We start from the raw sequence: 24459 nt of genomic DNA, 5'->3' as shown, positions 1-24459 counted from the left end.
AAAAGAGAAAAAGAATACCTTCCTGACAAGTATGTATTGTATGTCAAAGAAAATATCCCAAATGGCACATTTCTTTGGACTCCTATTAAGATTTAACCAATCAGCAAGGATTTATTATTTACTATATGTATGTGAAGGAAAAAATGAAGCACTCTCTTCCTTTAATGAAGTTATATTTTAATGTAGGAGATAACCCTTACATAAAGAAAGAAGTTTGCTGAATTTCAATTTCACTGGTCTCTCTTGGTGATTTACTTTCTGTTGTTGGTAACTTCACTTTTCTTATGGTCTTATGTAGTCCCTTTGGAATCTGCCCTTCCTTCCCATCACCCATCTTTCCTTTATTTCTAGATTAAGTTTTTTTTTCCAGTCTACCTGGATCTCAGGCAAATGAACTTGGGCTCCCAGGTGGGCCTTTCATCCTATTGACAGAGATGAGCTGATGGATACTCCAGAGTCAAAAAGGAAGAGATAGCTTTTCTTGTTCTCATCACTGGCCCTGGAGGTACATACTGAGGTACTATGGAAATAATTCTGGTTTTGGAGTCAGAGGTTTTGGGTTCATATCCTACCTCTGAGACTTCTTACTACTTCTGTGTTTAAGAGAAAGTTACTTGATCTCCTAAAGCTACAGTTTACTCTTCTGTAAATTGTGGCGTTTTGATGCTTTCTTGGGGTATTGAGTATTATGTTATTCCAGGGTCAGCACAGAATGGGGATCTGCAAACTTTCAGTGGTCCCAAAGTGATCTGATCAAAGGAGAGCCTGATTGCTGCCTCTCTAATCTGAGCACTGCAAATGTCTTTTCTGGCTTTGGGTCTGAGCAACATAACCTGTGGGCTTGCCCCATTTGGAATTCCAGTAGACTGCTCCTGGACTCAGCCTCTATCAGAACCACTAGAAAATTCTCCTGGTTTGAAATGCTAGAACTATAGGTTTCCCTTTGGTCTGGGATTCCTGCCCTAGTTATTATTCCTCTGTGGGTTTCAATGTTGGCTGGAAGTTGGAACTGTACCACTATTTTGTTTTTAAGGAATGAGTCAAACAACATCTGCTGTCTTCTGGACTTGCTTGATATCCACAGAGTAAGGTACTCACCCTGGAAACCTGTCCCTAGGCACAGGCTGGCTCCTCAGTCCACCCTCTTATCTATGATTCAGAACTGGGTAGTAGAGCAACCCAGCTGACAGATAGCTCTTATTCCTGTATCCTATATAAGATGCCTCTGTGATAAACCTGAGACCCTGGTGTATAGCATGTCCCTGAGCTAGAGTGCTCCTCTTAGCCTATTCCTGCCCAGGCTCCATCAGGGGTTCAGATATTTCCATTGGTCACTTTATTCCAACCTGAGGTGTAAAAAGTGGCTCGTGATTTTTCTTGAATTTCCTGATTGGGATTTTGTCTGTGTATTTTCTAGATCTATTTGGATGAATCAGAGGTGAAAGACTTTCTTACTGTCCTTCGTTCTGCTATTCTATTTCTATTTACTTTTGCCCTTTTTTAGGGGGTGGAGCAAATTTCACACAATATTGCTATTGTGAGGACTTGTGCTTCATTTTTTATTTCTCTATATGCTTTAGATGCCCTGTGCTCATGGCCACATAAAAGCAGAAGTGGGGGGAAATACAGGCCACCCTTAACTTTATCACTCCCCTCCTACCCCCTTCTTGGAGAAGCAGTTCAAAACAATCCTGTCAAAATTCACATCTAGTAACAGAGAAGCCAGAGTGGGGTCTGTCCCGTTGTAGACATTCACTGAGTCAGCTCTGCTTTGCCTCTGCACCCAGTAAGGGGACTCCTCACCATCTCAAACTTCAATCATTTTAGCAGCGAGGCACATTAAGTCAGAAGAGAGCCCTAAAGCTTCCATATGGTTGAAAAGAACCGAGAAAGGCAATTCTAAGTGTGTTCTATGGGATGAATAAATCCTTTACTGACCAGGATTCAAAGCAAGGCAAAATAGTTTCTGTCCTCAAGGAGCTCACATTTTAATGGGGAAGAAAGATGATGAGGAAATGACTAGGCATATATAACATATAAATGTAGTGGATATCAGTCAATTCAGGCTTTGTACCATGCTCTTAACCATTTTTATTTGGGAAAGAATTAACTCAGTTTAGTAACTGAAATTTTTTTTTCTTAGCATTGAACAGAAATTCGTTTTGTTTGAATCCATCTTATTATTTAGAGATGAATCATGCCAAAACTCTAAAAAACATACCATAGACTTTTAAAGGACAGGACCTTGTCAAAACGAATAGGTTGAAATAACTATTCCCAGTCTTCAAGATTTCTTGCAATAAATGCTAGTTGGAGATGCAAGATTTCTCTGAATGGAAAGGCTCTGAACTGAAGGGAGCTGTTATTTGATAGAGTGCTGAAAGTACAGTCAGATGACGTGGTTCCAAATTCTGATTCTACCACTTGCAGTCTCTGTGACACTGATCAAGTGACGTATCCTCTCTGGGTCTGTTTCCTTATTTGTAAAGTGACTAGGCTAAATGACATGGCTTTTGAGCAACTCTCTAGCCAGGAATAAGCAATTCTACAATCCAGTGACCTAATTGCTGGAGAGGCCCATATGGAATCTTTTATTTGTAATTCTCAACTTGGCTCCTTCTAACCTTTTCATACTTCTTACACTGTATAGATCTCTCTCTCTATATATATATATTTATTTTTTGATTTATCTAGAGATGATGGATAGGTTATTGTCTCAGAGAGGATGACGGTAGGGTTCAGGGCTGAGAAAGTCCACCTTGAACAGGTGAGCTTTGAGCTAAGTCTTTTTTTAAAAAAATAAACCCTTAGGGGCATATGGGGTGCTCAGGGAGGGGTGGTATCTCTGGTATGGAGGGCTTATTGTTTCCTCCTAGGGCAGCTCTCTAGCCTCTGACCCTCACCCGACACCCAGCTCTCACTTGTGACTCCCAGTAGCTGCTAGCATGCGGCAGAAGCCACACCCTGGGCAACAGCTTTGACAGGCCGGCTAAACCTTGTGAGGGTAGCCATTGGGTCGTCGACCCCTGGTGAACCAGGGCTTTGCTCACCCAGCATGTGAAGGCTGCTTCGGCTAAACAGATGGAAGAAATCAATAAGAAGGTTCAACGGCTGAGATGGCGACGCAGCAAAGCACTGTGGAGTGCTTAGGGCGTGTTGGAGCACAAAAGACAACATGGCCATCCAATGCAGCTGAGGAAGTCTTCAGGTGTAACGATTTTTTGTGCCACTGGACCCAGGCTTCCAACGCCAAGAGAGTGGGACTGTCTCTGTGCATCGACTCTTCTACTTAAATCTTCATGCACAAGTGTCTTTGTGCACACTCATCTATCATAGATGAAAATGCACAAAGACAATCGTCATCCTTGGTTACCGAGAGACTACTACTACTACTACTACTACTACTACTACTACTACTACTACTACTACTAAACCCTTACCTTCTGTCTTGGAGTCAATACTGTGTATTGGCTTCAAGGCAGAAGAGTGGTAAGGGCTAGGCAATGGGGGTCAAGTGACTTGCCCAGGGTCACACATCTGGGAAGTGTCTGAGGCCAGATTTGAACCTAGGATCTCCTGTCTCTTGGCCTGGCTCTCAATCCACTGAGCCACCCAGCTGCCACCTGAGCAGGAAGCCAGAAAAGTGAATATAGATGTGAGAAGGGAGAGGATTCAAAACCTCAGGGTTGTTAAATGTGAAGATATAGAGTAGAGAGATGGATTGGCATGTGTGAAAAAGAGGAAGCAAGCCAGTAATGAATACATAAAAGAGAATGAAATATGAGAATTGTTTTCTATTGGCTAGTGCAAGAACATTTGATTTCCTCTTGCTGAGAGAGACAGACAGAGACAGAGACAGAGATGGAGAGACATTTTTGATCTTTGATAGCAAGTTATTCCAGGTCTATCCACAACTTACCTCATGTCTGAAGATTTAGGTCCTTGTTGGTAAACCTATGGCAGGAGTACTGGATGGGGCTACACTCTTCCCTGTCTTCATGCACCCCTGAGGACATTTCTCACATCACCTACCCCTCTGCCCAGTATCTCAATGGGAGTACTTCCTCCTTTCCCTTTCTGGGGTAAGTAGTTGGGGTTCACATGCAGCATGAGTGTTGCAGGTTGGGCACTCAGTTTCTAAAAGTTCTGCCATCACTGATCTAGGTTATATTTTTAATTATTGAGACAACCTGAAGCCTGGCAAGCTGTCTAGTTTCCTTTCTCCATACTGACTGATTTGCAGTAATATTGATACTTTGAGAAATAGCCTAATGGATCGCCTGTTTAATATACTGCCCTATAATCCAAATGAAAATCTCATAATGGGGCTATCTTTTTTTATTCCAAAATACTTGTTTTGAACATTACTTTCTTCCTTCTCATTGTTATGGGTGAGGAGACTTCACCTATTCTATATTTTTAGGAAATGGCCATGTTTCCCATAATAGTTATTGAGAGGTATATTGTTGTCTTCTAATTGTACAGGGACACTTTTTTAGTTTCAATAATAACCCTGTAGTTGCAAGTGCTTCAATGATACTCATTTTCTCCAGGGAAGGTTGTCACTGTTAATAACATCATTTGTTATTTACATGGGACCTGTTTCCTAAAATAGCTCTAAATTTTCATCAATTCCTAATTTTCCTGATTTCATAGTAGAAAAAAATGGCCAGTTCAATTATTACCATTGTTAATACACTAGAAATAGCATGGAATAGTGTATAGTATACTGGGCTGATATCAGGAAGACTCCTGGTTCAAATCTTACTTTAAACATTTGCAAGTCAATAAAGTTCCTACCTCTCTCTGCTCTTCTCACTCTCTGACTATTCCTGATTTGGATTACTGCTGTCTCTTTCTGATTCACAGGTGGGGCATCATGGCATAAAGAATAGAGTGCTAAATTGACAGTCAGGCAGACCTGGGTTCAAATTCCACCTTAGTTATTTACTTTCTGTGTGATCCTTCTGCTCCTTTTAACTGACTCATGGTATGGCCTGCTTTCAAGAGTTTTAGAAAAATGTCATTCCAGCACACAGTTGGGAAGCATCTGAGGCCAGATTTGAACCTATGACTTCCAATCTCTAGGTGTGGTTTTCAATTTATGGAGCCACTTAGCTGTCCCTTAAAGTTATTAATAATAATCTTAATTAGCACAATGCCAAACACAGATCCCTGGGACACTCTGAAGGAGACTGTCTTCCAACCTGAAATTGAACATTCAATGCCCATTGGTCTTCCTCAAATCCTGAAAGGACTAGTGATATTAATCATCTACCAGAATCCATTCATCAGTTATCAAATTCCCACACTGTGAGATCCTCCACATCCTGGTGATTCTGAATCCTCTACTATCATTCAAATCCCATTCTCTATATTTCTCATGCCCACTCTTTTATCCCATCAGCCTAACCCTTCCAGTGTTCCACTTTAGAGCTACCCATCCTTTCAATTTTGCTATCTGGGATGTTGACTCTAAAGGTAACCAACTTGATTTCATCTTAAATCTTTTCTATGTTCATGAACTCGGAAATTCCCTTATCTGATCACAATCTATTGTCATTCTATGTCTCCTTTATAAAATAATACATAGAGGCATTAACCTCAAATGTTGTTTTGAGGAAGTGTGGATATGTACTTTGGGAGAAACCCCCACTTGAGAAAGAAGTCAACATGTAGAGGAACAATTAGACATAGTCCACATTGCAATATTCCTCATTCTCTAATGTGACAAGCTTGAAATTTGAGACTTGTCTAGGTTCTGGCTTCCCTCCACATCTACTTAGTCCCCATGTTTGTGTCTCCATCTAAGGTCTTTCTCCTGAAGAGAGGACAGAATCCCATGTTCTCTCCATGAGCCAGAAGCCAGAGGCACAACTAAACTCTCTTTTATGTCTGCCTTAGCAAATAGCCAGGATTGGCTGGCTCTATCTTAAACTAGTCTTTCTTACTAATCTGGAAGCTTCTTAGAGAGACAAAGCCTGGTATATTTCCCTGTATCTTCATCTTTCCTTCAACAGGGTTAACTGAATGGTAGCTGGTCAATAAATTTTTGTAGATTGATCATAAATTTGATAATTTCTATTTCCTTTGAAAAATGTATTTTTTGAGTTCTAGAAAGATATGAGAAATTACAAGGGAGGCAATCTCCATTTTTAAAATAAGACCTTAGAGTTCCCAGAAAAAAGCTTCCTCTTTCAATGCAAATGGACACAGGTTCAACAAATTAGTCATGGAGAGTTGCATGGTGGCACCGAGTCACACAGTCATCTTGCACATAGTTGGTTCTCAATGTTTGATTAATTGAATTTAATCAAATGTGATAGAATATTTAGAAGTATCAAGTCTCATCAATAAAAGTAATTAAGATAATAAAAATTACTTTTCAGCAGCTTTACTCTTCAGGATGTCTTAGAAGAAAGTCCTGAAAGACTATGTAAGTAAGATCCCTCTCCAAGCAAGGACCAAAGCTTTTTGAAAAATGATGAGGCACAGTCTTGCATTGATCTGACTTTTGCTGCAGCTTTTTTGTACAAGCTGATCATGGTATTCTCCTAGAATAGGGCTATTTCAGCTATAAATAAAGAAAAGAGATTATGAACTTTAAGTGAAACCCTCTTAGAGGGGTCATCTTGATGTGCACACTATTTTCCCCTTTCAAGTAATTTGGCAACTGGAAGAGATGTTTTGCTTTATGATATTTCTCAAGTCTCCATCCACATAAAAATGTGAATGTTCTTTTCTCGTAAACATGCACCATTCTGCCAGCTCTGACTGTACAGGTCTACTTGACTAATCTAGAGAAAAGAGGACAGCTATTTGGCAATCTAAAATGTACAGTACAGTGTTCACAGAGTCATAGATTGAGTTCAAAGGGACCATAAAGGTTTTGCTTTCTCTAAGACTGATACCTCTAGGAATCTGGGCTTGATCCTGTGCTTCTTGAACATTCTTGTCAATGACTTGGTAAAATGCAGATGATTTGTGGGTAAACCCAAAGTTGGGAGGCTTTTTAGCTTTAGGCATAATTAACATGCAGTCCATTCAAACCCCTGATTTTTTAAACATTTTAAATATTTATTTATTTTTGTTACATTAAAATTCTCAAGTATCTCTCATTCTCCTGCACAACAAAAGAAGGCATCATTTAATGAAATTATATATATGTACATATATATATATATATATATATATATATATATATATATATATATCTTTGTTTCTATTTACCAGTTCTTTCTCTAGAGGCAGACATACACAACTCACTTTTCTAACAATATTTCTGTTGTGGGATCTTTTATGAGATGATGTGATGATTAGCAGTCTCTTCCCTCCTATTGCAGTTGAATTTTTGAACGTTAGTATTGATCTTTACATTTCCCCCTATGATATTTGTTTCCTTGAATCAGTTCAAACTTCCTCTTTGACAAGATCTTTTTGCATTCCAAACTTGTATCTCCTGACTTTGTGACATTTGCCAAAGTTGATGTGTGACATTTGGTTTTATTGAAGTTATTAAAAAATTTGTATCTTCTACCTTAGAATCAATACTATATATTGGCGTTGAGGTAGGAGAGTGCTAAGGGCTAGATGATGAGGGTTAAGTGACTTGCCCAGGGTCACAAAGCTGGGAAATGTCTGAGTCCAGGACCTCATATCTCTAGGCTTAGCTCTCAACCCATGGAGCCACTTCACTGTCCCTTCAAGTTATCATCACAATACCAAGAACTGATTCCTGGGGTACTCGAATGGAGACTGTTTTCCAACTTGAAACTGAACATTCAATAACTACTTTTTGTATCTGGCTAGTCACCCAGTTCTGAATCTATCTAAGAGTTCTGTCTTTGTGAGATTTCACAACTTGGCATCATCCTTCACTTCCCTATTTGTTCTTTTTAACTACTCAAAATTTCTTGAATCTGTTTCCTGTACTCCCACAGCCATCACTCCAATTCAGGCCTTTATATCTTCATTGTTTCATTCAATGTTTCACCGCCTTGAAATCCAACAGGGAGAAGTGATGGACACAAGAAGAAATTGGACAATATGAAGAGGAGATGGACTAGTTATAGGGCAAGGGATGACAGGTAGATGAGCCAGAGTATTCCACTGATACCTTCACAATGTCAAATGAAGCAAAGAAAGACTTTTAGCATATTCTGTGGATTTTCTGTGGCACACTTATGGGAGGACCTGGACAAAAATCACCCAGGATGTCCAGGTATGTATGATTGTCATCTTCATTGTTGAAGGGAACTTCCATATCTTTAAGATCCCCAATCCCTTTGGGTATCTGAGTATCCCCTTTTATCTGGAGAGCAATGATTGCTTCTGAATGAGTATCTTTGCTTTTAGACTCTTCTGTCTCCACTTTATCCTCCACATAACTGCCAATGAAATGTTTCTAAAGTGCCGGCATAGCAGTAACCTTCCCCTGCTCAAGAAGCCTTAATAGCTTCTTATTGCCCATAGGACAAAGTCCAAACAGTTCAGTATGGCATTTAAAGTCATAGTCTTGTTCCTATTTCCCTTTCCAGGACTTTTCACAGTATTCTCTTCCATTTCTTTTATTCTCAAGTTCATCTTGTCTGTATACTGCTCTTTGAATGAAGAATTCTACCTCATTACTTTTTGCCTTTGCTTAGGAATGCCATTCTTTCTACTCTCTGTCCCTCTGTTTTTGTCTCTAGCTCTTCCTGTCTCTCTGTGTCTCTTTCTCTCTGTTTGTGTGTCTTTCTCTCATCCTTCCTCTCTTCTCTCTGTCTCTGCCTTTTTCTGTCTTTGTCTCTCTCAACCTCTAATTTTTATTTGACTTTGATGAGCTCTGGGGCTGCCTCTTTGGGAAAGGCCTCAGAATCTTCCCTAATTGCTCTTACTAATTGATTTGTACCTTTTCCAGCCTGTTTTACTCATTTGTGAAGAAGTGCAAACTCCCTGAGGGCTGGCCCTTTTTCACCTTTGTCTTTCCTAGCACATAGTAGGCACTTTGTAAAGGCACTTTGCCCATTCAGATGGAGGTGGAGCTAAGGATTATAAGACAGAAGAAACAAGTTAAATAAGGCAGATGTTAGTACAGAGGAATGTATAGCATGTTTTCATTTTGACACAAATCTAAAACATTTGCATCTTTTCTAAATAGCAGGCAATGACATCTTCAGAGGTAGTTTCTAAGGCAACTTCTGATTTTCCATTTGTTACTAATAAAAAGTCTTTTTACTTTCCCTTAGGAGGCTTGGGGCAAAAAGCATTTCTATTGCATCCACCCTTACATATAATACATATATAGCTATTTATTTTATTTTTTTAACCCTTACCTTCTGTCTTAAAATCAATACTGTGTATTGGTTGTAAGGCAGAAGAGTGGTAAGGGCTAGGCAGTGGGGGTGAAGTGACTTGCCCAGGGTCACACAGCTAGGAAGAGTCTGAGGCCAGATTTGAACCCAGGACCTACCATCTCTAGGCCTGACTCTCAATCCACTGAGCCAACCAGCTGCTCCCATGTGTAGCTATTTAGAAAGATATGCAATATATGTAGATATGTGGACATACAGATTTGCATTTATATATATGTGGGTATGTCTGTGTGTTCCCACATGTTCCTTTAAACACACCGGGATGAAGCAGGGTATGAAAGAAAATTTAAACTCTCTTTGACTATTTTAAGTTGATCTATCAAGTACCTGGAGTCCCCCAACTTTCACACTTAGTTAGTCATTAACAGTAAGAACCTTTTATTATAAAAGGAAGTTCATGCCCTAAAAGACCCCTCCCCCTACCACCCCACAGCCCCTGGCAATGCTAAGCAAATTGGAAGACTATGATGTGAGGAGGAGAGCTGATGGGTGGAGAAAACTGCATAGTTTCTCATAGTGGGAGCCTCTGGGACCTGGGAGTTCTTGTTGGGTCTTTTGCCTCATGGGCTTGAGCTCTGATGAGGTTCTTTTGCTGCTTTGGATTTCAGCTTCCTGATCCTGACTTTGAATTCTAGTGAAGATTTGGCTTTTTGTGTTGGAGACACAGCCTGAAGAGGGATGCTTACTCAGGTGAGACTCTTGCCTCATTGGGGGTGAGAGACTGCCCTTTGTGGCTCAACTTCTTTGGTGTTGGTCTATGGTTGTTGAAATGCTTAGCTGGAATCACTCTTGTAGGCTGTGGAGATTCACATTCAGATTCTCATTTGCTGTGTGGAGGCACTTGGACCCGGACTTAGGGTATTTTTAGCTAGGCAATATTCCCTACATCCGTCCTACATTTCCTACATTACTATCACTATTTTGCTATAATAAAGCTACTAACAGTCTCATGACGTCAGAGCTAATTTTTATAAATGGCAACCACAACTTTTAAAAATTCTTATATTTGTCAATTCCATTTTAATTAATACAAGGATTACAAGGTGACTCTTCTGGACAATTGTTTCCTAGCCCTGGGCTCTGTCATTTATAAGGTAATCAGGTGACCTGGTAAAGTAACTTCTCTCTGTTCTTCAGTTTTTTAATGCATCAAATGAAGAAGATGGACTAAATAACAGCTGAAGTTTCTTTTATTTGGAAGGCTTTGATTCCCATCTGGATTTAAAAGTCTGTGATTCTAAGTATTTCTAAGAAGAATTTATTCTATACTACCATGTCTATTAAGTCCAGTAGTTTTAGCAAACTAAGAGACACACCTATAGTATTAATACCATTCATTGTCCAGGGCCACACTTTCCGGGATTTGGGATATTCTCAATAGGGAAACTTCTTCCAGGTTGATGATCATTTTGGGGGGTCCAAACTTCTGATTTCATCTGTATGAGAAAACTCTACCAAAGTGAATCAGTAACCATTCTCCAGCTTAGAAGTCTTAAAAAACATTACTTGGGGCCACTGAGACCTGAAGTGTCAGTGATAAAAGCCTGAATTTGACTGGTGGCTGTGAGAGTAGAGAGGAGACAGATTTAAGAGATATGAGGGAATTGGAATGGACAAATCTCAGCAATCGACTGGAGAAGGGAAGTGAAGGATGATGCTAAGTTGTGAAATCTCATGGAGATGGTACCCTGGGATGGATTCAGAACTGGCTGACTGTCCAGATGTGATATATTGTAACATATCATAACATAACAGAACATAATGTAACACAACACAGAATAATAAAATATAACCTAACAATAGAAAAATCTATAATATAATATATAATAAATACTTATAATGTAACATATATTATAAGATAATGTTTACTTTTTATACACTTACCAAACAATTTACATACACTATCTAATTTAATCCTCATAATAATCCTATGTGGTTCATGCTTTTATTACTTCAGTTTTATTGATGAAGAAACTAAGATTCAATTTAAGTGACTTATCCAGGGTCATACAGCCAGAAAGTAACAAGACTTGGGTCTGGGTTTTCCTGATTACAAGTTCAGCTCTCTATGTTTATCATAGATGATTATTTTACCTACTTAAAAAACCATATGTGGAAATTGATAAGGTGGAGAGAGATGTGTGTGATCAATGTAAGTCTTTAAATGTTGGTTTCTGATGTATCAAGCACTGGAAAATCTTGTGGGACCCTCATGCTATTACATATACTTTTGCTTTTGATTTCCACAGCTCTGAAGGAGGCCAAGAGTTGTAATTTGGGAGGATGACTTCACTGGTATCTCTTCAAGAAATAGGCTAGGCCATAAATCATAGAATCATAGATCTCAAGCTAGAAGGGACATCAGAGGAATTTAGTTCAACCCTCTTACTTAACCGACAAAGAAACTGAGACTCAGGGGGTTAAGTGATTTGTCATAGGAGTTACATTGTGGATGAGCATCAGAGGTGGGATGTGTTTTAGCAGAAACTGACATGGGTTCAAGATTTTCCTTTCAGGAATCAGAACAGCCACATTCCTTTCCATCAATTTTTGCTTACACTGCAAGCATCCTGGGATTCTCTCAGAAGACCAGACAAATGTGGTCATTAGCTTTCTCCCATAAAAGGGGTTGCCTCAAAGATTGAATTTTTCCTCTTTCAGCATGTCTCAGAGGAGAAAAAAATGTGGTTGCCAACTCCCAGGAAAGAGTCATCAATCATTCATAGACCATCAGAAGGAGCGAGAATCTTTCAAGTAGTTCCAATCACCAGGAAGCTTGTTAGTAGGGAAGAAAAAAATGTCCTGCTGTTATGTAATTGAACACATCATTTTGGTTTTCTGATATTGTCATCTGGTTTGTTTATTCTTGAGTACTCTGGGATCGTTATTCCCTGAAGAGATGTTCCTTGACTGAAGACCTGGAATTTTAGAAGCCCGTGGAATGATAATGTAATGAAGCAAATAAACTCATCAGTTTGGGAGTAGGATGGCTTTTGGCCATCCACAAATAAAGCATGGCTGTCTTCTCTTTGAGGCCCAGGGAAGTTTTCTTGGATGTCCTCAGCAGGCTACACATTATACAACATTGCAATTAACCAGAGCTTATTTCAAGGAGAGGCAAGATTCATTTGACAAATTATAACAATTTAGCTAATGAGCTAGATGAGGTGTACATGAATGCTGATCTAGACACTAATTTTGTTATGCTAGAAACTGAGGAAATAACACAGTCTGAACACACTCGCTACAAAAAGGAGCCAGACATGAGTTTTCCAATTAACATAATTTTAACATTTTGCAAATGATCATTTTCAGTTCTAGGAAGGGTAAAGAATACAGAAGTTCCTATTGGTTTTCTTAGTATTTGTTTAATAGGAGCAAGACTGCATCAGGAGAGAAATAGTTGGCTGGAATAGCAATGAGAGCCAGTCTGACTCCATTCAGCTTTGGTCAGGCTCCATCTAGAGTGTTCTCTTGAATTCGGGAGCCATCGTTTAAGAAGTCATGGTTAAGCTGGAGAGTGCCCCATGGAGGACAATTAGAATGGGGAAAGGCCTTGAGTAGTCCATGCCCAATGAAGACTGGTTGAAGGAATAGGGCACGTAAATCTTAGAGAAGAGAATGCCTGGAGAGAGCAGGTCTCCAAATACTGTCATATGGAAGAGGGATTGGACTTGTTCCATTTGGTTCCAAAAGATAAAACCATGAACAAAGAAGGAGAAATGAAGCAGATCTGAACTTGTGTTTAGGAAATATCTCTTCATAAATAGAGTTGTCCAAAAGTAGAATGGGGGGGGGGGGGGGCGTAATGAGAAGTGGTGGTGGGTTCTACCTCCTTGGATGATTACTTTTCATATATAACCTAGAGGGGACTATTTTTCAAAAATGGATCAGATCAGCTGACTGCCAAGATTCCTCTTAATGTGGAGATTCCATGATTATTTCTACTAAGATGGAATTGATTAACTCAAAAGTTTTGAAAGATTCCCCCATCAAGTGTTTCATAGGTATATGTGAAGGTGTGCTCCATCAGATAAGCTACCCCTGCCATCACCCCTCCAGTCAATGATTTGTCTCCCTCCTTGAAACTCTCTGTGTCCTTTGCTCCTTCTTCATCCATGTACATGTCCCATTGTAAATGTGGGAAGGGATTGCTATCCTGGTTTGATCTCACCAACCAGGTTATTAGTCTGGTGCAATATCTTGAGCAAAACCAATACGTCAGACCTATTTATGCACCTGGACTGAATGTAGGGTTTAAATAATCCCTTCAGATAGTGGTTCTAGAGGAGAAGGAAGATGGGCTTCCTGATTATCCAGAGAAATGTTCACACTTAAATAGAATCACATGTTTTTACCATGATTTGGAATCACTTCAAATTCACGACCCTTTCCATGTCTGGATCCATTTTTGAATGTCTCCATTTGTGCAACCTCCATGTCAATTGAGGCTAAGGAAAATGGCCTGAGTAGTCAAACCATGAATCATGGGTCCAGTGGATGGAGGATCTAGATGAGGAAGCAACTCCTAAATAAAAATAATTAAACTTTACATGGAATTGCCAAATGTGAAAAGCATTTTATGTACATTATCTCAGTGAAGCCTCACCACAGCTCTGTGGTTCAGCGACCTTAAGTGACTTATTCATCCAGTGAATAAATGTCAGCCTGGATCCTAACCTTGACATCTCCTTAGTCAGCCCCCTGCTTGCCATAACTGGGCTCATTTTAGCTAAGTAGCATCACAGAAGGAGAATGGCCAGCTCTCCAGGGGCAAGTCATATCACTGTTCTCAAACTCAGTTTCCTCACTTGGAAAATGAAAATAAAAAGATTTGCTTTAGTTTCAACACAGGCCAGCCATGAGAACTAAATGAATACTTTCTTTTGGGAGAATAATAAATGCATGGTAAAGGAAAAAAAAAAACCTTGAAAATGCAGTCAAATGGCCTGAATTTGAATCCTCTCTCTATAACTTACTCCCTATGTGACTTTGGGGAAGACACTTCACATCTATGGTCCTCAGTTTCCTTATCTATAAGATGAAGGGGTTGGACTAGATGACCACTGAGGTCCCTCCTAGTGTACCTATGATCTTATTAGCAGAAATATTCTGGGGAGGAGGCAAGTGAGTGGGTTAGATTAGGACAGCTGTCAGGTTCTTCCAGATCTATTAATTTATAATAATAATGGAGATAGTGATTGGACCTGAAATTTCATTGGCAGAGTTCCAGATGAGGAAACTCATCTTACCAATGCAATATGGTATATTTTCTGCAATTTTTAGTCTTGGAGAAGAACTGCCCAAAGCATTAAGGAGTAAGTGATTTGCCCAGCCTGAATATACTAGAGATGGGACTTGAACTTAGGTCTTCCTGGAAGTTGGCAATAGGTGGACAAGGTATATCCAGGGAAGGACTTGGAGTTAGGAGACCTATTCTTTCTCAAATACTTACTGTCTGTGTTATCCTGGATAAGTTGCTTAAACTATCTCAGACTTAATTTTCTCATCTGTATAATGGGGACAATAATAACACTTATTTAAAATTTTTTTTATTTTTAAATATTTTCCCATGGTTACATGATTCATTTTTTCTCCCAGAACTGACAATATAATAGGACTTATTGCATTAGAGTTCTTGTAAGGATCTATCTAATTAGATAACATCATAAGCATTTTGCAGAGTTTTAAAGTGCTCTATAAATATATTATCATTGTTACTGTTGTTGTTGGTCATGAGGCCAATTCTCTATTCATTCACATGTAATAATAATGCTGTTCTTTAGTTGTCTCAGTTCTGTAGGATGCTTTGTGACCCCATCTGGGATTTTCTTGGCAAAGATATTGCAGTGGTTTGCTATTTTCTCCTCTGCCTCATTTTACAGATGAGGAATCTTGAGGCCAATGGGGTTAAGTGACTTGCCCAGGGTCACACAGCTAATAAGTATTTGAGGCTATATTGTAATTATCCATGAAGAGGAATCTTCCTGACTCTCAGCTCAGTGTTCTATCAACTGTGCCACCTAACAATAATATTATCATCTAGTGATAATGATAATAATGGCTCCCTTTAGAGTTTAAAAGTTTTTCATATCCATTTCCTCACTTTAGCCTCCTGACGACCCTACAGAGCATGTGTGATGGATATGTTCAGCCCCAATTTACAGGTGAGGAAACTAAGATTGATTGTGTAAGTGACTTGCTTATGGCTATGTAGTTGGGTACTGCAGGGAGATTTGGACCCAAGTATACCTGACTCCAAGTCCATCACTCAAAATTGTCTCTTTGTTGAAATCATTTCCTTGGGCAAGAGAAATTGGGAATGAGCAAGTCTGAGCTGTTTAAATTAATTTCTTTGTGGCAATGCACTTTTACTGAGAGCCCCCAAGCCTTTGGGAAATGGGTGAATTTAAAAATAAATATGCAGGCTAACGATATTTTATAACCAGAGGAGATCAATACCCCAAATTGACTTCTTGAATTTTGCTGCCATTCTGCAGAGATTGAAGCACAAGCTTAAGCCATGACCCAGGTTTACCTGGCTAATATTAGATTTGGTCTTTGACTCCTATTTTAATCAATTTTGGACATGTTTGAATCACGAGTCCTCATCTCAGATGGCGCCTCATCTCCCCAGTCCCTGGAAGGGTTAGGACTGGAACGCAAAAGCTAGAGAATTAATTCCAGAATGCCTGCTGTGCAGACACTGGCAGGCCTGGATATTCTGAACAAAAACAGAAGGATGGAAAAGATTCTTCTGACACTCGCTTTCCAGCCTGCACCTGGCATGTACCTTGGGGTGTTTGTCAGCAGGAAACTTTCCATGGATTCTTGTAGTTTAGAAAGCCTTGACATGAGGAAGGAAGGGAATGTTAGGGAATCATGGTCTCTGCTCAGGAGAATTGGGTAGGGCTTCGAAGGTGTTGCAAGGACCCAGTTATTGCAGAGCTTGTGAATAGGAATCATTGTTGCCCCAGTATTTGGGTGTTTTCTGGTTAAGGGTAAATTTTAGGTTTGAGACTGAATATATTATTTAGTGGTTGCCAGGGATTTAATTTCTAAATCCCAATGAAATACTCAAGTCAGAATGGAATTTTATGGTGGTTTACTTAAAATAGAAGGAAGAAATTAAGAATGAGGGAGAGAGAGAAAGGGGAAGTTCTACTCTAGCCTGACCTGAGCCAGGGGGAGTTCAGAGGCCTCAGCCAAGGGGTCTTCTCAGAAGATTAAATCTAGTTTAGCTTCCAGCCACCAGGCCTTCTCCAAGATGAGGGGCCTTCTTGGAGGCTAGTGCCTTCAGAAAAGTCAAGGAAAAGGGGAGTCAGCCTTATAACTCACCACGTGGTTACCTAGGGAAAGCAGTCTCAGGACCCACATTTCCAGCTCCTCCAACTCAAGTTCCACTGCCAAAGTTTGCAAAAAGTTCCTCTCACAGGAAGTGATGCGAAACATAAAGGCAGTTCTTTATATCACTTCCTGTGTCTCACATGTACCAATGGCTTAAACTTGGCTTTGGAAAGCCTAGGGGGTCAGTCAGTCATTTCTGATTTGTCACTTGCTAGCACATGCAGGTCATAGACCTTCATCCCCCACAATTAATCTTTAAGTGGGGTTGTAGGCATTCTGGGTTGCTAAAATTCTAAAGACTAAGAAGGGTGGAGTAAATATAAAATTCACATCAGGGAGTTCATAGTCCATCTCAAAGAGGAATACCTTTTCCTGGGGCTCTCAGGACACACAAAACAGAGAGTGAAAGTCACCCAGTTAATGGATGAATAAATGATGACCTATTTATTAAGCATTTATTTTTCCAAATCACTGTGTTACTAAATGCCAGTGAAACCAATGCAAAAGCAGAACCATTTTGGCTCTCCAAAAGCTCCTATTTTAATAGTAAGAGTCAAGACACAGAAGAGGTTTTAACTTCCATTTATATGGAAAGACCCTGGAATGCTTAAGGTGCCAGGGCAAAGTAGACAGTAGTGTTATTTCTTCTCTAGAGTTATTTCCATCAATTAAACAAGACAACAAGCATTTATTAAACACTATGTTAGGTGCTGAGGGCACACATATAAGCAAAAAAAAACCCCTGAACTCAAGGAACTTACATTATTTTTTTAAATCTTACCTTTTTTTCTTAGAATTGATATTAAATATTAGTACCAAGGCAAAAGAGGTAGGCAATTGGGGTTAAGTGACTTAACCAGGGTCACATAGCTAGGAATTATCTGAGGTCAAATTTGAACCCAGAACCTCTCATTTCTGGGTCTGGTTCTCTATCCACTGAGCAACCCAGCTAGGTGCCTCAAAGAGCTGGGGGAAATAAGATATAAAAGGAAATTGAAAGGGAGAGCAGAAGTGAAGGTCCTGGCTGAGGGACTCTGTGACAAAATCTGGAGTGTCAGAAGTATAGTCATGAGCGTAATGGAACCCAGGCTGATCATCACATTGGGGGCCTTGCAAGAATGCACCAGTAGCAGAAGTGAACTGACATGATGCTCTATGGGGAGAAGATCCAGATGCGGAGAGAAGAAGCATCCATTTCTCATGGTGAGCTATTTGACTGTGCCAAGGACGTTAGAGGTGAGACTTTCTGTCCTGGGTCTCTAGTAGCTGTGGATGCTGAGAACATAAGGTGCTCTTACTCCCCAGTGGTTCAGTCCTGTCACAAACATGTACTTTTGGATCACTTTCTCCCCGTCCTTCCAATAGGATCAATTTTGGAGCTACCCTGTGAGGACTAATTTAGGTCATAGACTTACATGTTTATAACTCATAAGCTTATATTGGGAATAACAATTTGGGGAATTCATTTTCCCTGTTACTTATAGGCTCAGAAGGAGAAAAGAATCTTTTAGGTTAAATTCACCTTTGATGTCTGGATCACTTGCCTATCACAAATAAAATGGCAGGATGTAGAGAGCATGTCTGCCAACTCTCCATTGGGTATGGAGACTTTGAGGTTGCTAGGAATCCTGGGCATGTGGTAAATTGCTAAAAGACACACTTATTAGTGTTACCTACACAATAGAAACCATCCTTTAAGGCTATAATGCCCTCTTTTTTTGCCTCCATCTCTTAGAACCTTCAAGGCTCTGTTCATTCATTGCTTTGTCTTTGAAACCTTCCTTGATCTTCATTCAGTGATCAAATATTCATTAACTGTGGCTAGACACCATGTAGCATGCTGGGTATTAGTGCTAGAGCTGCAAAAATGAATCCTCTTTGTTGCAAGAATTTTCCCTTATTTTCTGTGGACATTTCTATACTAGAATGTAAGTTTCTTGATTGTAGGGATCATTTCGTTTTTATTTTTGTTTCTGCAGTGCCTGGCACAGTGCTGTTGCCTCTGCATCCTGGCTTCCTTCAAGACTCAGGTCAAACCCCACCTTCTTTAGGAGGCTTTTCCCTATCTGATTGCACCACTAGTGTTTTCCCCTCTGAGATTATTTTTGATTGACTCAGTATAAATATTGCCTGTAACTTTTGTTGCTCAGTTATTTTTTAGTTATGTCTGACTCTTTGTGACCCACTTTGGGGTTTTCTTGGCAAAGATCCTGGAATGGTTTTCCATTTTTTTCTCCAGTGGATTAAGATAAACAGAGTTAAGTGACTTGCCCAGGGTCACACAGCTAGTGAATGTTTGAGGTTGGCTTTGAACTCTGGTCTTCCTAACTCTAAGTCCAATGCCCTATCCATTATGCCACCTCACTATCCCTGTCTAACTAATTGCTGCATATTTTCTCTCATTAGAATATAAGCTTTTTGAGGGCAAGAACTCTTTTTGCTTTTCTTGATATTCTGAAACTTTTTTTTTTTATTTTATAGTATTTTATTTGATCATTTCCATGCATTTTTCATTAAAGACAAAGATCATTTTCTTTCCCTCCCTCCCACCCCCCGTGGCCGACGTGTGATTCCACTGGTATCATATGTGTTCTTGACTTGAACCCATTGCCATGTTGTTAGTATTTGCATCAGAGTGTTCGCTCCGAGTCTTTCCTCTGTCATGTCCCCTCAGCCATTGTAGTCAGGCAGTTGCTTTTCCTTGGTGTTTCTATTCCCTCAGTTTGTCCTCTGCTTTTGGATAGTGTTTTTTTCTCCTTGATCCCTGCAGATTGTGCAGGGACATTACACCACCACTAATGGAGAAGTCCATTACGTTCGATGATACCACAGTGTATTAGTCTCTGTGTACAATGTTCTCCTGGTTCTGCTCCTCTCGCTCTGCATCACTTCCTGGAGGTTGTTCCAGTTCACATGGAAATCCTCCACTTTATTATTCCTTTGAGCACAATAGTATTCCATCACCAACATATACCACAATTTGTTCAGCCATTCCCCAATTGATGGGCATCCCCTCATTTTCCAATTTTTGGCCACCACAAAGAGCGCAGCTATGAATATTTTTGTACAAGTCTTTTTGTCCATTATCTCTTTGGGGTACAGACCCAGCAGTGCTATGGCTGGATCAAAGGGCAGACAGTCTTTTATCGCCCTTTGTGCATAGTTCCAAATTGCCCTCCAGAATGGCTGGATCAGTTCACAACTCCACCAGCAATGAATTAATGTCCCTACTTTGCCACATCCCCTCCAGCATTCATTACTTTCCATAACTTTCATGTTAGCCAATCTGCTAGGTGTGAGGTGATACCTCAGAGTTGTTTTGATTTGCATCTCTCTGATTATAAGAGATGTGGAGCACTTCTTCATGTGCTTATTAATAGTTTTGATTTCTTTATCTGAAAACTGTCTATCCATGTCCCTTGCCCATTTATCAATTGGGGAATGGCTTGATTTTTTGTACAATTGATTTAGCTCTTTATAAATTTGAGTAATTAAACCTTTGTCAGAGGTTTTTATGAAGATTTTTTCCCAACTTGTTGTTTTCCTTCTGATTTTAGTTACATTGCTTTTGTTTGTACAAAAGCCTTTTAATTTGATGTAGTCGAAATTATTTATTTTACATTTTGTGATTCTCTCTATGTCTTGCTTGGTTTTAAAGTCTTTCCCTTCCCAAAGGTCTGACATGTATACTATTCTGTGTTTACCCAATTTACTTATGGTTTCCTTCTTTATGTTTAAGTCTTTCACCCATTTTGAATTTATCTTGGTGTAGGGTGTGAGGTGTTGATCAATTCCTAATCTCTCCCACACTGTCTTCCAATTTTCCCAGCAGTTCTTATCAAATAGTGAATTTTTGTCCCAAGACCTGGGATCTTTGGGTTTATCGTATACTATCTGGCTGAGGTCGCTTTCCCCCAGTCTATTCCACTGATCCTCCTTTCTGTCTCTTAGCCAGTACCAAATTGTTTTGATGACTGCTGCTTTGTAATATAGTTTGAGGTCTGGGACTGCAAGACCCCCCTCATTAGTGTTTTTTTTCATTATTTCCCTGGCTATCCTTGATCTTTTGTTCTTCCAAATGAACTTTGTTATGCTTTTTTCCAAATCAGTAAAGAAATTTTTTGGGAGTTCCATGGGTATGGCACTAAATAGATAGATAAGTTTGGGCAGGATAGTCATTTTTATTATGTTGGCTCGTCCTACCCATGAGCAGTTAATGTTTTTCCAATTGCTCAAGTCTAGTTTTAGTTGTGTGGCGAGTGTTTTGTAGTTGTGTTCATATAGTTCCTGTGTTTGTCTTGGCAGATAGATTCCTAAGTATTTTATGTTGTCTAAGGTGATTTTGAATGGGATTTCTCTTTCTAGTTTTTGCTGCTGAGCTGTGTTGGAGATATATAGAAAAGCTGATGACTTATGTGGGTTTATTTTGTATCCTGCAACTTTGCTAAAGTTGTTGATTATTTCAATTAGCTTTTTGGTTGAATCTCTAGGATTCTTTAAGTAGACCATCATGTCATCTGCAAAAAGTGATAACTTGGTCTCCTCCTTGCCTATTTTGATGCCTTCAATTTCTTTTTCTTCTCTAATTGCTACTGCTAGTGTTTCTAGTACGATGTCAAATAATAGAGGTGATAATGGGCATCCTTGTTTCACTCCTGATCTTATTGGGAATGCATCTAGTTTATCCCCATTGCAAATGATATTAGCTGATGGTTTTAGATATATACTGTTTATTATTTTTAGGAATGACTCTTCTATTCCTATGCTTTCTAGTGTTTTTAATAGGAATGGGTGTTGTATTTTATCAAAGGCTTTTTCTGCATCTATTGAGATAATCATGTGGTTCTTGTTGGTTTGCTTGTTAATGTGGTCAATTATGTGGATGGTTTTCCTAATATTGAACCAGCCCTGCATCCCTGGTATAAATCCTACTTGATCATGGTGGATGGCCCTTCTGATCACTTGCTGAAGTCTTTTTGCTAGTATCCTATTTAAGATTTTTGCATCTATATTCATTAGGGAGATTGGCCTATAGTTTTCTTTCTCTGTTTTTGACCTGCCTGGTTTTGGAATCAGTACCATGTTTGTGTCATAAAAGGTGATATTCTGAAACTTATCACAGCACCTGACACAGAATTAGTATTTTTCAAATGATTGAAAATCATAGAACTTGAGAGTCGGAAGATTCCTCACTGGCCATCTTGTCCAATCTATACAGGAAAGAAATGGTCATTATTAAGTATCTGCTAAATGGTCATCCAGCATCTTCCCTCCAAGGAGGGGGTAAATCTGTTACTTCTTGAGGCAGTGGATCATTATTTTTGAACAAGTATAATTACTTTAGAACACTTTATATTGTTGGGAAGTTTTTTGTGACATAAACCTGAAAACTGCCTTATTATAACCTCATTTACTATTCCTAGTTAGGCCCTCTGGACCAAAAGGATAAAACTTAATTGATTTTCTATTTCAAAGTTCTTCAAAAAGTTGAGATATGTCATAAGTCTCCTCTAGGCTAAATATCCTTAAATTCTTCAAGTATGCCTAGACTAGAGGGCCTTCACTTACCTGTGTGTTGCCTTCTTCTGTGTGTTTAGAGTCATTTAGATTCAGAGTAAGAGATAAAAGAGAGGGTTGAGGTAACCTAGTCCTTCCTTACCATTGAGGTAATTGAGACCAAAGGTTTAAGTGACAGCTTTAGTTTACATGCAAAATTCAGGATTTGAGCCCAAGACCCATGATTCTAATCTATCATTCTCTTCCCAGTAGCCTATTGTGCCCAGAACAGAGTACTATGTTCAGTTTTGTTAGGCTGTCCATCAGCTCCTTATTTCTAAATACTGTGAATCTTAAAAACTGCTCAGACTCTACCTTAGAACATTTGGTTAAGGCTATTCCCTTTTTGTAACAAATGGAGGTACTTGATCAGGAATGTATTGGGTATTTTAACATTACTCCACCCATACTTAGGCATACTTTAGGGGAAGATAAAGTTGTAAACTCCTTACTGAAACAATGAAAAGTCCCCAACTCATACTTATAGTGAAGCAAAACCCCTAAGCCAGGTGGTCTATTTTTAGATCTAATACAAATGGGTGCTAAGTACCTATAAAGGTTAAATTAAAGGTCAAGCAACTTACAAAGGGTAAGCTTAGCAAAGAGATGTGAAATACTCAGAAGATATAATCTAATCAGAGAAGGTGATAACAAAAGAAGATGTGACCTAAGAATGGGCAGTCCTGGGGAAAACGTCTACTGTGATTGGTAGATATGAAAATTTAGGGGAGGTGACACAAGAGAAAATTTTCTTTAAAAGGAAAGAGCTTGAGGTGGAGTTTTTTAGTTGGAGTTTGGAGTTAGTTTGGAGGAGCTGGCTCTCTGAACTTAGTTGGAGTTCAGACTAGTTGGAGTTTGTAGTTCAGTTTGGGAGTTTGCCATGGAGTGGTAGATTAAATAGGTGTTTGTGTTCCCAAATGTCTCCAGTTCCCATTTGCTCCAAGAGAAGGTGCTACGGTTCTCAGGGAGAGAAAAGAGAGGATGCTACCTCTTGGGATAATTTTTCTTCATCTGGCAAAGGACCTGCCACATGGGGCCATCTTCTTCACAAGGCGCCTTTGGTGAGAAGTCAAATTTATGTTTTCTACCTTCACTGCTGATTTCTCTCTTCAGGATCATATAACCAGCAGATGTCTCTAAAACCATATTCTCTCATAAACATTTTATTGGCTTCAAAGATGCTGAGGCTTTGGGATTTATAATACTATTACATCCCTCTACCCAGGATAACAATGCTGTATTGCAATTACCCCAAGAACAAAGAAAAACACCAAGATGGTGGAGAAAAGATATTTAAAATTTTCCCCAAAGTTCTTTTTTGCCAGTGATTTGGTAAGTTTTAATCACTTTGTCTTCTTTAGAAAGCAATTCCAGGAGGTATATTTTGCTAGGCATGAGAAAAAGAAGGTTTATGAATGAGTTTCCTTTCCTGAAGCATTTCCCTATACAAAGCCTCTTTTCTAATTACATTTTCTCTTCTTTTTCTCAGCTAAAGCTTGGCAACCTCCATTTGAGTAGCTGAACCTAACAAGGATTCTAGAGTCCTGGAAGAAAGCAATATGCAAATGGAATGGAAAGAAGTCAGGAAGCAGGGCATCTTTTCTCAAGAGCTAGTATTCACCCAGGACTTTGGAAGGAAAGCTGAAATGAGGTGTGAGGACAAAAGGGCATCATCTCCTTTTTGTCAACCCATGGAGAAATTCTACTTTCTGGATTCGAGACAGGTTTAGAAAGTCTGACAATTGATTTGGCAGCTCAGATGAATGCAGCCTGACAACTTAACCCAACAAACACCTGTTAAACACTGAATAAAAATGATCTCTCTCCTCAGGAAGCTTACATTCTCCCGGAGAGATTCAGCTCATATACAGATAAGTGAATGTAAAGTACTTATTTGATTTAAGAAAACTTAAGAGGTAGAGAGAACTAACAATTGAACAATTGTGGCATCCAGGAAAAGGCTTGGGCACCTGAGCTGAACTTTTTTTTTTTTAAACCCTTACCTTCCGTCTTTGGAGTCAATACTGTGTATTGGCTCCAAGGCAGAAGAGTGGTAAGGGCTAGGCAATGGGGGTCAAGTGACTTGCCCAGGGTCACACAACTGGGAAGTGTCTGAGGCCAGATTTGAACCTAGGACCTCCCATCTCTAGGGCTGGCTCTCAATCCACTGAGCGACCCAGATGCCCCCCTGAGCTGAACTTTT

General features: G+C 39.4%; 1 long non-coding RNA gene across 2 annotated transcripts in view; it reads left to right on the top strand.

Moving 5' to 3' along the window:
• Window positions 1-24208, top strand: part of LOC103097133 (uncharacterized) — a 57886-nt gene extending 33678 nt beyond the window's left edge. For both annotated transcript variants that reach the window (XR_008911539.1, XR_460094.2), the window contains 4 exons: window positions 8012-8221; window positions 9962-10043; window positions 15465-15520; window positions 23746-24208. This is a non-coding gene — a long non-coding RNA (uncharacterized LOC103097133). The remainder of the gene's footprint in view (window positions 1-8011; window positions 8222-9961; window positions 10044-15464; window positions 15521-23745) is intronic.
• The last annotated feature ends 251 nt before the right edge of the window (window positions 24209-24459 follow it).

This window comes from Monodelphis domestica, chromosome 1 (genome assembly GCF_027887165.1).
Source record: "Monodelphis domestica isolate mMonDom1 chromosome 1, mMonDom1.pri, whole genome shotgun sequence".
In the NCBI taxonomy this organism is placed as follows: domain Eukaryota; kingdom Metazoa; phylum Chordata; class Mammalia; order Didelphimorphia; family Didelphidae; genus Monodelphis; species Monodelphis domestica.
The sequence above is the reverse complement of the archived record's forward strand: the minus strand, read 5'-3'. Positions and strand labels throughout refer to the sequence as shown.